The sequence below is a fragment of the Balaenoptera ricei genome, chromosome 16, assembly GCF_028023285.1.
Source record: "Balaenoptera ricei isolate mBalRic1 chromosome 16, mBalRic1.hap2, whole genome shotgun sequence".
In the NCBI taxonomy this organism is placed as follows: domain Eukaryota; kingdom Metazoa; phylum Chordata; class Mammalia; order Artiodactyla; family Balaenopteridae; genus Balaenoptera; species Balaenoptera ricei.
The window spans coordinates 58,384,024-58,399,922 of NC_082654.1; the positions used below are offsets into that span (position 1 = coordinate 58,384,024).

At 37.9% G+C, this 15,899-nt stretch overlaps 1 protein-coding gene across 6 annotated transcripts in view; it reads right to left on the reverse strand.

Annotated features, from left to right (window-relative positions):
* The window catches only part of LRMDA (leucine rich melanocyte differentiation associated), a 1,782,822-nt gene that overhangs the window by 355,706 nt on the left and 1,411,217 nt on the right, over positions 1–15,899 (reverse strand). For 3 of the 6 annotated variants that reach the window (XR_009497877.1, XR_009497873.1, XR_009497878.1), the window contains one exon: positions 10,802–11,959. The exons of 1 other annotated variant lie outside the window; for it this stretch is intronic. The gene's annotated coding sequence lies outside the window, so the exon portion shown is untranslated. Of the gene's footprint in view, positions 1–10,801; positions 11,960–15,899 lie in introns of those variants that run through there. 2 more of the 6 variants (XR_009497874.1, XR_009497875.1) reach the window with 2 other exon arrangements.

Sequence of the window (15,899 nt, forward strand, 5' to 3'; positions counted from 1 at the left end):
CAGCGCTGACAATGCAATCATCTGTCAGCAAATGAGCTGAGTGGTTCCTGCATGAGGCTGTCTGGACCACATTTGGCAAAATCAGGTTATGACCTTCATGCCTTCTAACCAAACTCAAACAATAGAGCTCTCCCTTACCCAGAATGGGAGCACAGTTTTCTCTGGCTTTCCTGCCCACATACTGAGATTCACATAGAAGCCACAAAGCTAGAGGGAAAATACCTCAAGACAAAATGCTTTTGTCCCGTCTCCTTAATTAAAGAGTTGAACTTGTTTTATAGAAGGCTCTTGGAAACCAATTATAATATTTCCTGCACATTTTTTTTTCACTTAGGAGTGTGTTTCCAGTGTTATACCTGGCAGGTTTGTCTTCTGGGTAGTCAAAATTTAATCATTTTATTTAGTCAGTGGATAGGGTAAAGACTGATTTAGAGACCATGGGACACTCAGACAAGGCACAAAGCCCCTGTGTGCTATTAATACTGACCAGGTGAGGAAGACCCTCTATCTCTTCTCTTTTCTCACGACATACTATTATGAAAAAATTTCCAACATACAGAAAGTTAAAAGGATTTTACAGTGAATAACCTCCTCACCTATACTTAGGTTTTATTTCACTTGCTTCATGTCACATCTATCCCTCTGTCCATCCTTCTATCCAGTTACCAATCCATCTTACGTTAAAGTGCATTTTAAGTAAGTTGCAGACTTTGGTACACTTCACTCCAAATACTTCAGCACACATAGTCTTAATTAAATTTAATATTTATTTATGTTTCTCTCTTACTTGTGAATTTTGAGGTAAAGTTTGCATACAGTAGTGTAGAAATCTTAAGTGGACCCTCCACTGAGTTTTGACATCTGCATACGCCTGTGTAATCCAAACCCCTATCAAGGTATAGAATATGACCATTACTCCAGAAAGTTTCCTCATGCCATATCCTACTCAATCTACAAACCCACCTCCCCGGGGGCAATCAATGTTACAATTTTTTCCCCACTATAGATTAGTTTGGTTTGCTCTGGAGTGTCATATATATGGAATCATAGAGTAGGTACTCTTTTGGGTAAGTTTTCTCCCTCAGCATAATGTTTTTGAGATTCATCCATGTTGTGTGTATCAGTAATTCAGTCGTTTTTACTGCTGAGTAGTATTCCCTATGTATAGCTATACCATAGTTTGTTTATCCATTCACCTGGTTATGATTACCTGGGCTGTTTCCAGATTTTGGCTATTGTGCATAAAGCTGCTGTGAATTTCTGCATACAGGTCTTTGTGTGCACATATGCTTTCATTTATGTTGGGTAAATAAATAGGAGTAAAATTGCTGGTGATAGGGTATATGTATGTTTAGTTTTTTTTTTTTTTAATTCTTATTTATTTATTTTATTTTTAATTTATGGCTATGTTGGGTCTTCGTTTCTGTGCGAGGGCTTTCACTAATTGTGGCAAGTGGGGGCCACTCTTCATCGCTGTGCGCGGGCCTCTCACTATCGCGGCCTCTCTTGTTGCGGAGCACAGGCTCCAGACACGCAGGCTCAGTAATTGTGGCTCACGGGCCCAGCCGCTCCGCGGCATGTGGGATCCTCCCAGACCAGGGCTCGAACCCGTGTTCCCTGCATTAGCAGGCAGATTCTCAACCACTGCGCCACCAGGGAAGCCCCTGTATGTTTAGTTTTATAAGAAATTGCAAACACTTTTTTCAAGTAGTTATCTCATTTTACACTCTCGCCCACCATGTTTGAAAGTTCAGTTTGCTCTACATCCTCACTGACATTGGGTGTTGTCAGTCTTTTTAGCCATTCTGGTGGTGGTGTAGGTATCTCACTGAGGCATTAATTTACATTTCCAAGATGACAAATGATATTGAGCATTTTGTCATGTCCTTATGGCCATCCACATATCTTCTTTTTTGAATTGTCTACTCAAAACTTTTGCCCAATTTTTTTTTTTTTTTAAAGGAAGGGTCTGGTCAAACCTTGGCCCTGGTTCCAGGGAGACCAATCCACAACCTTGTGCATGTGCTTGTATTCAGAAGTCCCAATCCATTCCTGCTTCTCTAACCCCTGCCCAGGCTCAAAAGACCCTGAAGAGAGAATTTTTGAGTTGATCACACTCCTCATTTGTTGGGCGCTGCCAACAGGCAGCAGGAAGGGACAGCTTGTTAGCAAAGCCTGGCCCCTTTGTGAGATGTTTGCAGAATGATTGATTTACAATAAAGTGGTTCCTGGTGGGTGCATGCAGGTGGAACTGATGCAGATCGATTCCAGTGGTGCTAACTAATCAGCTGTTTAAACTGGCAGGGAGAGTGCTCAGTGACAAACATAGTGTGACCACCATTTTCCCCCTAAGATTACAAATTAACTTGTTGGGGTTTGCTGGGGTGTGTGACAACCTGGAGCGCAGCCTCAGAGGAGGGGAGGGTGGCTGTGCCTTCAGGGATGCCTCTCTGGGATCCGCTTTCCTGTAAGGCTGGACCTGGGCAAACAGCACTCTGGGCTGGAGGAAGAGAGATCCCATCTAGGAAAGGGTAGGGAATTTCATCTTCTTTGAAATTCATCTCTGCCCCCTAGGTGAGGGGGCCCGGATGAATTTTAAAGGGGCCTCTCCTGTTGCTCTCTTCTTTTTTCCATTAGCTATTTGCTTGACCTCATGGCAGGCCCATGTCTCTTCCTTTCTCCACATTAGAATGAGCACACAGGAAACTATCATTTTCTCCCCTCTGGTCATGGAGAAAGCTCAATGGCCTCAAATCCAAGCTCTTTCAGGTTGAGGGGCCACTGTTTTGTTTGTTTTTAAGGCTCTCCACTTTATAGCAGGGTTACATTGTAGTACCGTTTAAGCATTGAGGTATTTGCCTTTACAATATTAATTACAAAACTTGATCCTGACAATTGGGAGGTTTTAGGCTGAAGAGGCCAGGTAAGGTGATGAAGATGAAGAGGCTGGTGTAACTGTGGCCCAGTCATGGCTACAAGAGGAAGGCCTAGCCTAGCTCCAGACTCTAGCACTTACCTTGACCTCTTGCTCACAAAAGCTTTTTCATACATGATTTCATCCTTGCGATAGCGTCACGTGATGCACAGGGCCCACCATCTTATACATGGGAAAGCAGAAATTAGAAGGCATCCGTAAGTAGATGCTGAAAGTGGTGAAATCTGACCTCAAATACAGGTCTTTGGGTATTAGTATTTCTAATTACAGCTCTGGAAACCTGAATTAGCAGGCTAAATAATGTATGTGCTACATGAAGTGTCTGGAATGGCATTAGAGTGTAAGAAGGTGGACCTGCTAACAACCTGCAAATTAACATTTCAAAAGGATTTGTTTCTTCAGAACTTGATACTGTTATTCTAAAGTGCTACTGGAGGAATAACCAGGTGAGAGCTGGGACAGGCTGCAACCAGATATTAAAACTTAGTGTAAGGCTCCAATAATTAAATCACTGTAGCCCTAGGGATAAACAAACAGACTAAGTAGAATAGGTGGCTTTATAAAAGCTTCTAGCTAGTATTTGAAAAGGCAAAATATGATGAAGGAGGTATCAAGAACTTGTAGAGAGAGGATGGGAAGATTAGTCAATGAATAATTCTACAACCATTGGAAACTTATTAAGGGGAAGAAGTATATTTAGATCCTTAACAGATGATATGCTCCAAAATAAATACCAAATATTTCAAGATTTAAATGGAGAAACGCAAATTATAAAACTCTTTAAAATATTTAGGTGATTAAATCTTTGGATTAAGAAAGACTCTCTTAGCAGAAAAGCAAAGGAAAACTCATAAATAAAAATATTCATAATGCATAAAAATAAATTGCTATGTATTTATAAAACAATACAAAGATTAAAAGCCAACAACGAACTAGGAGAAATATTTGTAAAAATTATGCTGACGGGCTAATATCACAATATATAAAATCTTGTTCAAATAGATAGAAAAACAAGAATCTTAATGGTTATATTAAGGTCAAGAAACGAAGAGATAAGTTATAATGGAGGAAATAAAAATGTTAAATTAGCTTTTCTTTGTAAATCCACCAGTAAACAAAGGATTAAAATTTAAGATAATGGGATATTTTTCATGGATCAAGTTAGCAAAGATGAAAATATGATAATACTTAATGTTAGTGAAAATATGATAAAGCAGACACTCTCATACACTTAAGGTTGAAGGTTAAATTGTATGACTTTTCTGGTCTATATGCCTATATATTGTTCCTGTTGACCTCCGCAGTCTTACCTTATGTTGCTTTCCCTTTGCTCTCTGTTCTAGGACGAGGGGAATTTATTTATTTATTTATTTCAGTTGTCCTCACACAGATTTTCCATATGCCTAGAAAGTTCTCCGACTTCCCCCTCTCCCCTCCCTCTCACTTCCTCCTCCTCCTCTTCATTTCCCTCCTCTTCTCCCTTCCCTCTTCCCCCTTTCCCCTCTTCCTTAGTCTCTCCCCTCCTCCATTTTCCTTGCTCCTCCCCTTCTTCCGTGTTTATCCCTTTTCCCTTCCATTCTTTCTCTTCCTCTACCCCTTTCTCTCCATCTGTTCCTAGTTGAGACTTACTCATCCTTGAAATCTCAGATCAAACATTACTTACTCAATGCATTCATCTTATTCTCCCTGAAAGTGTCACATTATTCGGTTACTTACTTGTCAATTACTTATTTTTACTCTCACAACACCTTATAACTGTCCCATATAACACTAATCACAATGGAAATGTATATATTTGTAATGGTTTGACAAATATATTTTTCCCTCCCAGGATTACACGGACTGTTGTCACCTTTAGTCAATACTCAATCCCCCATATCTAGCCCAAAAAAGCGAGTTAATACATATTTGTTGGATGCTTTGACTTTGACTTGCCAAAACGTCACTAGAATAAACTGAGGCTTAAGCAAAGCTAACTTGATTAAACCTATGGCAGTAAGGGAGAACGTACCCCAACAGAGTCTTAGTCATGGCACGAAAGAGGATGGTCATGGGTAGAAATCTCTAAAATTTGAGGATCTGGGCTCAAGTGGTTTAAGGCAGGTTTAGTGTGAAGATCTGATAGGGAATGGCCAAAGTATGATGCAAGAGCTTAAGATTGGTGAGCGCTGCAAGATAAGGATCTTTAAGAAAGTCTTCTAAGTAAAAATAGTAAAAATAGTTTGATATGTGAGCTGTTTGCTCCTGTGAACAATCTATTGTTTTGACAAGAAGGTCTGTTTATCTAGATGGGAAAATTAATTATTCATATAACTTAGTTTTCAGACAAGTTCTGAAGCTAACAGTGAAGTGATTTATTGCTTTATAGCCTTATCTTCGTGGGCAACAACTTCCAGGAAGAAAGAGTAAAATCATGTTGCTAGAACTGTCTTGAGTTCTCAGTCCTGGGAGTTAAACTTTGTAACCACAGGAGATCTCTGTTCTGAGATGAATAAATGGAATGCCATTTTGGCAATACATAACAAGGTCCTTAGAAATGTTTTTTACAAAATTTTCTAGTGCTCCTTTCTAAGAGTCTATCATTAAAAAAAAAAATTAGGAACACAAAGTTTTATGTATGGGGTTTGGATGTGTCTCTTTGGGAAACTGGGGCAACCATTAACAGGCAACATGACCCGCCCTTGGGAGAAGAGAAGAAGGGCTAGAGCTTAGGAGGGGGAAGTAGAAGTGAGGAAAAAAAAACAAAACAAAACTGCCAAGCTTCCATCCATTTATGGAAACTGGATTCATTATCTGTTGAGGGATTCTCCTCTTCTCTGCCCCAAACTGGTCACATATTTATTAAAACACACACACACACACACACACACACACACACACACACACACACACACACACACACACACACACACACACACACATATGACTCAAACTCCAGGAATGTCTACCATTAAAGCTCTGTCTCCGCAGTTAATCAGTGAGTGGTAGACACGTGGCTCTCAGTTTACGTAAGAGAAGCAATCACCTGATGAGACTCCATGGTGGGGAAAATGCTACAAATTCTATGTAGTGACAAGGCTAAGGTTTTTTTCCAAACATCTAGAGCTCTTTCTTTGACTCTTTTCATAACAATGCATATAATGGGCAAAACTCACATTTTCTTTGGTATTTTTGGTCAAAGAAATGTTTTGTTTTGTTTTGTTTTCATACTGAAATCTGCAGTACTGAGTGTGTGGCAACTAAGACCCTAGATAATTAGCAAGATTGTAGGAGGTGAGCTGTCATTCTATCTGAGTGCATAGCTCCTTATGGTTGGCCTTATATCCTGAGGTATGAAGGCAGCTTCCAAATAAGATCCCTAACATTAAGAGAAGTGCTAGATGATAAGACAGAGACAACATCTGGTTTTCTTGAAAGGCATGACAAACTACAGATCTGAGATATTTTTGATTAAAATTACAAGCTGCTTTATGAGCACTGAGGAGAAAAAGCAGTTCCCACCAGGACCTAAGATGGGGTCATTAAGAAAAAATCATGACAGACAAACCCCATTTCCTGTTTTTGATATTGTTTGTAGATCAAGCATTTGTATCTGGATTTTTTTTAAATGGTGTTTCACCAAGTCGTCAAAATGTCGTTGTGGACAAATATGGGGTTGACATACTCAGACATACTTGACTGAAGTCCAAAAGGTATGGATTTAAATATTAGTTTTCACCTGCATTAATATATTCATTTCAACCTGTGGCTATTCAGAATAACTATGAACCGGCAGAGGTCAGTCATAGTGCAATAAAAGCTTTTTTTATGTAGTGCTAACACCCTGTTAGATCAAAGTTTATTCAGTGTCAATTAAAACTCTATGTCCTATAACAGAAAATCTGTAAATACCTCCTGTCTCACAATATTCTAAAAAGTCATAAGATTTGATGTTTTAATCATGATGATGATTTTTTTTTTTTTTGGTCTGAGTTACCTGAAGTCAAAAGCTCCTGGGTCAAAATATACAGCTTCATTGAATTATCTAAACAGACTATATAGACCCATATTTTCATAGTACACATCAGCGTCAAATCTATTTTAGCCAATGATTGTTAACTTCAACAACAAGCTCACAAAACCTGTAAATGAGCTGGAGCTAATTATGAAACAATTAGTCAAAGTCTATGAAAATAATAAATGAATATTGTATTGCTACATCTCATTAAAAGAGTCATTCGCCTAGCATATATCATCATGTTCATATCGCTCCAATCACCACCTAGATCATGTTAGACAGTCAGGCTATTAACATGTGATGATAAGTCATAACCAATAAGGTTATGGATGTCAATTACTTTGTAATTACACATAATGCAAATCTCATAATGTCTGTGGTAACCACTTAGAAAACAGAACATAACTTTTAATACCACAATATAATCTATAAAAGTTATGGGAAAATATCTTTTATTCCAGTGAAGAGGTAACCTTTGGATTCCTGAATTACTAGGCAAAATCAGCCAGCCATGTGGGGATGGGAGCAGAAAGGTCCAGGCAGAAGGAGGGAAGGGAAAGTCCTAAAGAGGGAATGAACATGGCATATTCTAGGAACCAAAGAAGTGTTTCATAGCTGGAGTGGGGCAGAGGGGCTAGAGTGAATCTGTTTGAGGCTAAGAGGCGGGCAGGGACCAGTTCACGTAGTGACTTGCAGTCCAAGGACAACAATTGGGTTTCAGTCAAAGCAAAGTGGGAAGCCATTGGAGGGCTTTAGGGAGGAAAGCAGTATTACCCGATTTGTTTTTAAAAGGGTCCAACTTGGATGTTGAAGGGATTATGGAGTATAGATGAGGAAGAATAGAAGCAGGGAGACCATTACAAAACTAATGCAGGGACTTCCCTGGTGGCGCAGTGGTTAAGAATCATGCTGCGGAGCAACTAAGCCCGTGCACCACAACTACAGAAGCCTGCACACCTAGAGCCTGTGCTCTGCAACAAGAGAGGCCACGGCAATGAGAAGCCCATGCACAGCAACAAAGACCCAATGCAGACAAAAATAAATAAATAAATAAATTTATTTAAAAACCCCAAAACTAATGCATTAGTCTACACAAGAAATGGTGTTGGCTTGCACTAGGGAGGAAGCTGAAAGATGGAGAGAAGTAGAGGCATTTAGGATGTAGTGTGAAGGTAGACCTGAGAGGATTTGAAGTTATGGATGAAGTGGAGTGTGAGGGAAAAGGATGCTTCAAGGAGAGCTCCTAGTTTGGGAGCTTGAGTGAATTTATTGGATGGTTGTGCTGTTAAATATGTATTAAAAATATATACTGAGTCATATGGTAGTTCTATTTTTAGTTTTTTAAGGAACCTCCATACTGTTCTCCATAGTGGCTGTATCAATTTACATTCCCACCAACAGTGCAAGAGGGTTCCCTTTTCTCCACACTCTCTCCAGCATTTATTGTTTCTAGATTTTTTGATGATGGCCATTCTGACCAGTGTGAGGTGATACTTCATCGTAGTTTTGATTTGCATTTCTCTAATGATTAGTGCTGTTGAGCATTCTTTCATGTGTTTGTTGGCAATCTGTATATCTTCTTTGGAGAAATGTCTATTTAGGTCTTCTGCCCATTTTTGGATTGGGTTGTTTGTTTTTTTGATATTGAGCTGCATGAGCTACTTGTACATTTTGGAGATTAATCCTTTGTCAGTTGCTTCATTTGCAAATATTTTCTCCCTAGTATCCCACTACTGGGCATATACCCTGAGAAAACCATAATTCAAAGAGAGTCATGTACCACAATGTTCATTGCAGCTCTATTTACAATAGCCAGGACATGGAAGCAACCTAAGTGTCCATCGACAGATGAATGGATCAAGAAGATGTGGCACATATATACAGTGGAATATTACTCAGCCATAAAAAGAAATGAAATGGAGGTATTTGTAATGAGGTGGATGCAGTTAGAGTCTGTCATACAGAGTGAAGTAAGTCAGAAAGAGAAAAACAAATACTGTATGCTAACACATATATGTGGAATCTTAAAAAAAAAAAAAAAAGATTCCGAAGAACCTAGGGGCAGGACAGGAATGGAGACGCAGATGTAGAGAATGGACTTGAGGACATGGGGAGGGGGAAGGGTAAACTGGGATGAAGTGAGAGAGTGGCATGGACATATATGCACTACCAAATGTAAAACAGATAGCTAGTGGGAAGCAGCCGCATAGCACAGGGAGATCAGCTCGTTGCTCTGTGACCACCTAGAGTGGTGGGATAGGGAGGGTGGGAGGGAGACGCAAGAGGGAGGAGATATGGGGATATATGTATATGTATAGCTGATTCACTTTGTTGTAAAGCAGAAACTAACACACCATTGTAAAGCAATTATACTCCAATAAAGATGTTAACATATATATATATATATATATCCTGAGCAGCTACTGTTTGGAGGACACTTTGTTGGGCAAGATATATTTTTCTAACTTCTAAAATACTTTTATTACTAACAGATTGTGGATGCAAATTACATAAAAAGTGTCATCAATATTTGTATTTTATTTCAAGCAAATATTCTAAGTAAGCTTTCTTTTTTTTTGCCTCTCTCATCAGCTTGTTATTGTAACATAGATCAGGGGTTGGCAAACTTTTTTCTGAAAGGAGTGAGATAGTAAATATTTCAGGCTTTGCAGTCTCTATGAACTCTGTTGCAACTACTCCACCCTGATAATGTAGTGTCAAAACAACCATGGACAATACATTAAGGAAAGAGTGTGGCTGTGTTTCAATAAAACTTTATTTACAGAACAAGCAGTGGGCCACATTTGGTCTCTGGGTTGTAGTTTGCTAATCCCTGACATAGACTACTATACAAGACAATCTCGAGTGCAAAAGAAAATCTGGTTATGAATAAAGAAACCAAGAACTTATTTATTGATTGACAAAAATGCACACTGGAAGCTATAGTTGTCATTTATTTAATTTTTTTCTCCCAGTATTATTTTAATTGTCCTTCTTCTGGTTTCTTCAGGATCCCTCACTCCATTTAATCCTATGACTATAAATCATGGCACTTTGTTCTCTACCACAATGGTAGGTCCTTACCCAGGTTGGCCAAACTGAGTAGTCCCTTCCCATTGGTCACAGTGACTGGGAGGCAGGCACGTGATTCAAGCAAGGCCAATTAGAATCTTCCCTGAACTTGATATGTAAATAGTAGGAGACAGTTTTCTTCACTGAGGGTCTACTAAGAGAGGGGGCTGAAGATCTTTAACTTTTACTAGCTATTTTGCCAGTCATTTGGTCAGTGCTTATGTTCAGAGCAACTCCAAGCAGAGATAAACAGAGTCAAGAGCCATGGTGACACTGTTTGGGAAGTTTAATCCAGCTATGTCCAGAGCCAAAGACATGCCAGGACTTCCTGGTTATGTGAGTCAGTGAATTCCATTTTAGCTTCAGCTAGTTTGAGTTGAGTTTCCATCAGTTGCAGACAGTAGATTATAGACAAAAATACTGCTTCATTGAATCTGAAAGGGGACAATTAACATTTGAATTCCTTGAATGTGCCAAGCATAATACATGCTAATCTTAGTTAAACTTAAAATAGCTTTATGTTTAAGGTTGAGAGAACAGGGACTCAGAGATAAGCGATTTGCCTGAAGTTACGTAAATTTTTGGTAGAGTTATGATTTGACTGCTAATATTTTTGACTCTGAAGACCATGCTCTTTATATGGTACTAAGGAAGCGTAGAAATTAAATGAAAAAAATAGTAAAATATAATTTTTGGATTTCTCAATATTTCCCTTAAACTGATTTCTTCTAGGGCTCCCAACTGAGGGAGAGAATAAAGATGATTCTTGAAGCATCAGAAAGATTAGATGTAGTATATGACCTGTTAAGCAATCAATCATGGATAGACTTTCAAAGCTTCTTTGAATCTTAGAATGGGATGTTTCTAGCCTAATTGTCCACAGGCTAAAGCTGGAAAATGTTCCTCTTTTTCTCCTGCTTAAAGAGACCAGACTTCATATGTATGCAGGAAATGCAGAGCCAGGCAAGCCATTCATTTCCATATCTCTAAGTGGGCTGTGTGAGCTTGACAAGGAAGGGCATGTAAGGGATATAAAATCACCATCAAAGATTCATGCTGGGGAAACGCTTCTTGAGAGCTATATGGAGACAGAAGTACAAGAGGGGCTTCTTTATAGGTGGAAAGAGGTGATAATTAAACATAATTTGTAGAGGGAAATTAACGGTGATGGACTTGAATCCTTTATAGCAAATGTAAATTTCAAGGCAATTTTGTGTGGAGACGTAAAAAGCTATAATATATGGCTGAGTGGTATATGCTGACAGTAATGGTCCTCTTGTGCAGTGAGTTATTAAAGAGTTTCATCTCGTGGTTTTCAATAATGAAAAGGGAGGCAGTCTGGGGGCATTTTCTGAGATACGTCCCTTGTGTTGATGTAGTTTATACAACCAGTAGGTTATCTCAACAGCTGCATGGAAAAGGTTAAATTTGCTAAGGACAGTAAAAGACTAAAATGTGAGAAGCATCCTATTTTAGAAAAATGTATTATTTCTCCTAAGAGACTAAGAAACTGTGACCTTGGGCAAGTCATTTAATCTCTGTGGGGCTTGATCTCTACATCCAGTACAAGGATCTTATCCATGGCTTTTTCCAACTCCAGTAATCTATGATTTCTTCTTATGGTAAAAATACCTTCTTGGAATGAAGAAATGTCAGGGACATTTTGCTTGGAGTCACCTTCTCTCTCTCTCTCCGCTTATTTTTGAAATGGATTCTATAATCAGCTCCAGGACTGCATGTCCTCCACTGAACAAGATACAGATATAGTGAAGAATCAGAGTCATTTCACAAAGCTTGATGTTCAAGCTTTCACAAAGATCTACAGAAGGAAAACTTGTACGGAAACCAATAGCTCCATTTAACTGGGTCACAGTACGAATGACTATAGGTTTGGGATGTGCTTGAGTAGTCCTGGCTTGTGAGGCTTGGACCTTGAGGAAATGAGAAATGGGATTCTGAAAGAAAGATGAGATCATTTATTTTTGACAGTTTACTGCATTTATTAAACTTCTGGGGGTTGAATATAGAAAGTTAGTATTTAATATATCATGTTTTAAAGACCATAATCATTCATGTTCTAGAGCAGAACTATCTTACTTTAGTATATTTGTCAAAACTGATTAACCAATGTTGACTCATGATTGCTAACTAAAGTGCAAACTATTCAGATTTACTTAGTGTTTACCTAATGTCCCTTTTCTGTCCCAGGATTCCATCTAGAATAGAACATTACCTTTGGTCCTAATGACTCCTTAGAGCTCTTTAGAGTATGACAAGTTCTTCTCAAATATTTCTTGTTTTTGATGACTTTGACACTTTAGGGGAATACTGGTCAGGTATTGAGTAGCATGCTTCTCAAGTTGGGTTTGTCTGGTTTTTTTTTTCTTCTCTTGATTGCATTGGGCTTGCCGGTTCTTGGAAGACCACAGTGTTTGTAAAGTGATAGCTTTTTCACATCATATTAAGTGCATATGGTACCCATATTATTTATCACTCAAGATGTTAAACTTGATCACATGGCTGAGGTAGTGTTTGTCAACTTTCTCCACTGTAAAGTTACTCCCCTCACTTTTCTGTACTATATTTAGAGGGAAGTCAGTCCCTCCCACAATTAAGGGAGTGGGGAATTATGCTCCACCTATTTGATGAGAGAGTAACTACATAAATTGTCAGGAATTCTTCTGTATGGGAGATTTGCCTATTCTTATTAATTAATTAAATTATTTATTACATCACTATAGACTCATAGATATTTATGTTTAGATTTATACATTGGGCTATATTCTAACACATGTTATTTATTTTATTGCTCAAGGTTTCAGCTTTGGACATTGGGAGCTCTTTCAGTTGGCTCCTGTGTCCCTCTGACATATGTCAAAGCTGTCATTTCTCCTGGAAACCCTAGTTTCTTGGAGAATGATGTTTGAGGGAGGGAGGAACAGGGAATAAATTTTTAATGGATACAGAGTTTCAGTTTGGGAAGATGAAAAAAGTTCTGGAGATGAATGGTGGTGATGGTTGCTGGTGGTGATGGTTGCATAATAATGCGAATATCCTCAATTAATGCCACTGAACTATACACTTAAAATTGTTAAAATGGTAAATTTCATGTTATGGATATTTTACCACAATTCAAATATGCTTTGTTTAAAAAACAAAGAAAGAAACCTTCCAACTTGTTTCCAATGAATGAGAGTTCCTGTAGCTCCACATTCTCACTAGCATTTAGTTGTCAGACTTTGTTTTTGGGTTTTTGTTTCATCTATCCTAATAGGTGTGTAGTGATATCTCATTCTTGTTTTGATAGTGGTATCTCATTGCCATCTTAATTTGCATTTCCCTAATGACATACGCTGTGAAGTGTCATTCCATACGCTTGTTTGCCATTTGTATATCCACTTTGCTGATGTGTTTGACACTTTACTCTTTTTTAATTGGCTTATTTTTTATTGCTGAGTTTTAAGAATTCTTTGTACATTCTGGATACAAGTCCTTTATCAGATATGTGATTTGCAAATATTTTCTAGCAGTCTGTGGCTTTTCATTCTCTTAACAAGGTATTTCACAGAGCAAGTTTTTAATTTTAATAACATCCAACTTAGCCATTTTTTCATGGATCATTCTTTTGGTTTTTGTACCTAAAAGGTCATAACCAATGTATATCATACTAGTTTTCTTCTTGAGGTGTCTATGTGTAAAGAGAGATGTCCAGTTGTTTCAGTACTATTTATTGGAAAGACTACTCTTTCCCCATTGAAGTGCCTTTGCACCTTTGTCAAAAGTTAGGTGATTATAGTTGATTCACAGTGTTATGTAGGTTTCAGGTGTATAGCAAGGTGAATCAGTTATACGTATATCCATTCTTTTTCAGATTCTTTTCCCATATAGGTTACTACAGAATACAGAGCAGAGTTCCCTGTGCTATCAGTAGGTCCTTGTTGATTATATTTTATATATAGTAGTGTGTATATGTTAATCCCAACCTCATAATTTATCCTTCCCCCAACGATTCCCCTTTGGTAACCATAAGTTTGTTTTTGAAGTCTGTATGTTTCTGTTGTGTAAATAAGTTCATGTGTATCATCGTTTATTCTTTTATAGCCATTATTTTTGGCCATGCTGCACAGCTTGCAGGTGTATCATCTTTTTAGATTCCAAATATAAGTGATATCATATTTGACTATCTCTGTCTGACTTACTTCACTTAGTATGATAATCTCTAGATCCAATCATGTTGCTGCAAATGGCATTATTTATTTTTTATGGCTGAGTAATATTCCATTGTGTGTGCACATAAACACACATATGTAGGTATGTGTATACGTGTGTGTGTGTGTGTGTGTGTGTGTGTATATATATATATATATATATATATATATATATATATATATATATATATACATACATACATACATACATACCACATCTTCTTTATCCATTCATCTATCAATCAATGGACATTTAGGTTGCTTCCATGTCTTGGCTATTGTAAACAGCACTGCAGTGAACATTGGGGTGCCTGTATCCCTGTGAACCATGGTTTTCTCTGGATATATGCCCAGGAATGGGATTGCTGGATCATATGGTAGCTCTATTTATACTGTTCTCCATAGTGGCTGTACCAATTTACATTCCCCAAATCAGCATAGGAGGGTTTCCTTTTCTCCACACCCTCTCCAGCATTTATTGTTTGTAGACTTTTTGATGATGGCCATTCTGACTGGTATGAGGTAGCTGCAGTTTTGACTTGCATTTCTCTAATAATTAGTGATGTTGAGCATCTTTCCATGTGCTTTTTGGCCATCTGTATGTCTTCTTTGGTGAAATGTCTACTTAGAGCTTCTGCCCATTTTTTGATTGGGTTGTTTGTTTTTGATATTGACCTGCATGTACTATTTTGGAGATTAATCCCTTGTCAGTTGCATTGTTTGCAAATATTTTCTCGCATCCTGTAGTTTGTCTTTTCACTTTGTTGATGGTTTCCTTTACTGTGCAAAAGCTTTTAAGTTTAACTAGGTCCCATTTGTTTTTATTTATTTCCATTACTCTAGGAGACTGATCAAAAAAGATCTTGCTGTGATTTATGTCAAAGGGTGCTCTGCGTGTGTTTTCCTCTAGGAGTTTTATAGTATCTGGTCTTACATTTAGGTCTTAAATTGATTTTGAGTTTAATTTTGTGTATGGTATTAAAGAATGTTCTAATTTCATTCTTTTACATGCAGCTGTCCAGTTTTTACAGCACCACTTATTGAAGAGGATGTCTTTCCTCTATTGTATATTCTTGCCTCCTTTGTTGTAGATTAATTGACCATAGGTGTGTGGGTTTGTTTCTGGGATTTCCATCCTGTTCCATTGATTTATATTTCTGTTTTTGTGCCAGTACCATACTGTTTTGCTCACTGTAGCTTTGAAGTCAGGGACTTTAATTCCTCCAGCTCTGTTCTTCTTCCTCAAGATTGCTATTTGGGGTCTTTTGTGTTTCCATACAAATTGTAAAATTTTTTGTTCTGTGAATAATGCCATTAGTAATTTCATAGAGATTGCACTGGATCTGTAGATTGCCTTGGCTGGTATGGTTATTGTAACAATATTCTTTCAATACAAGAACACAGTATATCTTTCCATCTGTTTGTGTCTTCTTCAACTTCTTTCATTAGTTTCTTACAGTTTTCAAAGTACACATCTTTAGCCTCCTTGTGTAGGTTTTATTCCAGTGTTCCTTAAATTTTCGTGAAACTACTTCAGTTTTTTTCTTAGGACACAAAAACAGCATGAATCATATCAGGAAAGCTCTGTTTGTTTAACTCCAGGCCACTAAGATTTCTTCATTAAATTTTTCTAGAAATTGTACAGTTTTAGATCTATGATGAGTGAGTTATTCACTGTATATGGTGT